The sequence below is a fragment of the Paroedura picta genome, chromosome 1 (assembly GCF_049243985.1).
Source record: "Paroedura picta isolate Pp20150507F chromosome 1, Ppicta_v3.0, whole genome shotgun sequence".
NCBI classification, from domain to species: Eukaryota; Metazoa; Chordata; class Lepidosauria; order Squamata; family Gekkonidae; genus Paroedura; species Paroedura picta.
In genome coordinates, this window is record NC_135369.1 from 73101605 (window position 1) to 73103518 (window position 1914).

Genomic DNA, 1914 nt, shown 5'->3' on the forward strand with positions numbered 1-1914 from the left:
ACTGGCTTTGCCTTGGCATTTCCTTGCACATTGAGGAAGTTGTTTCAGAGCCAAAACTGTTTGTCAGATGAAGATGGAAACATTTTCACTATAGATACACAGTATGATGACTACAACACAAATCAGAAATAAAAGCAACAATGGGATCTGTAGTAAAACCCTGGCTGAGCGACAGAGTTGGAAGGGGCCATACAGGCCATCTAGTCCAACCCCCTGCTCAACGTAGGATCAGCCCTAAGCATCCTAAAGCATCCAAGAAAAGTGTGTATCCAACCTTTGCTTGAAGACTGCCAGTGAGGGGGAGCTCACCACCTCCTTAGGCAGCTATTCCACTGCTGAACTACTCTGACTGTGAAAATTTTTTTCCTGATATCATTGTGTGTGTGTGTGTGTGTGTGTGTGTGTAAACACACACACACACATACAATTATATATATATATATATATATATATATATATATATATATATATATATATATATATATATATATATAAGGTAAAGGTAAAGGTATCCCCTGTGCAAGCACCGAGTCATGTCTGACCCTTGGGGTGACGCCCGCTAGCGTTTTCATGGCAGACTCAATACGGGGTGGTTTGCCAGTGCCTTCCCCAGTCATTACCGTTTACCCCCCAGCAAGGTGGGTACTCATTTTACCGACCTCGGAAGGATGGAAGGCTGAGTCAACCTTGAGCCGGCTGCTGGGATGAACTCCCAGCCTTATGGGCAAAGCTATCAGACAGCTGCCTTACCACTCTGCGCCACAAGAGGCTCTCTCTCTCTCTCTCTCTCTCTCTCTGTGTATAGGGCCCAAAGTGGATTACATCATTCTCCTCTTCTTCTTCTACTGCAAGGTAGGTTAAGATGATGCATTGTGACTGGCTGAAGGTCACCCAGTCAACGTCCATAGCATGACTGGGAATTTGATACGGAGAGCCATTCCGTACCCATTAAAAAAGTGAAATTCTTACCTTTTGTAAACGTCATATTTTTGGCCTTTTACACAACATCGTGAACTTTCAGCGTTACAGCAGCAAACCAGCAGCTACATCCTCCATTTTAAAGCAGTTGCAGGGGAATCACATAAACTGGATTTCCCCTGCCATGTAGTGCGAGCAGGAGGAGAGCAGCCAGCAAGCCACTTGCAAAAGACATGTGCATTACCAAAGTGGCTGAAGTAGCAAAATATTCAACTCCAGTGCTTGCCCAAAAGCCTGCCTCCAGTGCCCACCCTCGAGCCTGCTTCCCCTGGAACAGGGCTTTCTTTTTGGTGTGTGTGGGGGGGGGAGAACTGGCTGGAGCAACGAATAGGCACACAATCCCCCATGCAGAGCACAAAATATACTTTCCCCCATCAGCTTGCCCATAGAGCATGCCTCTTCCCCATCAACCCCCCCCCAAAAAAAACAATTCACCAAAAAATATTTTTTACGCTTCAAGGCTTCAGTTTGCAAGAGGGCTTGCAGTAAAAGGAGCCCTATGCATCTATTGCATCTATTCATAGATGCATATGCATTTAAATACATCAATTTCATTTTTAAAATTAGCTTACATCGTGGTCCCTTTAAAAGAGGCAGAAAGGAGACTGGCCTCTTGTCTTGACACATCAGGCTCTTCTACAGTTCTGCCATGGTGCTGTTGCTATTCTTAGGGCCATATTTTTGCTTCACCCTCAGAGGTAGGGTGCCTTGGGCTATGACAGCTTCCTTAACTTGAGAAATTAACTACATAGGCATCCTTTTGGTGCCTCTTGATTTGAGTTACACATTCTCAGTTAATGCAGTGTAAAGTGTTTCCAGGCATCCTGGAAGGATTTGATTGCCTTGCCTAGACCATGCACAGCTAACAGCAGTAACAACCACTAGGAATTTAGGCATGATCCTTGATTCCTCTTTATCTATGGATGCTCAGGTCAC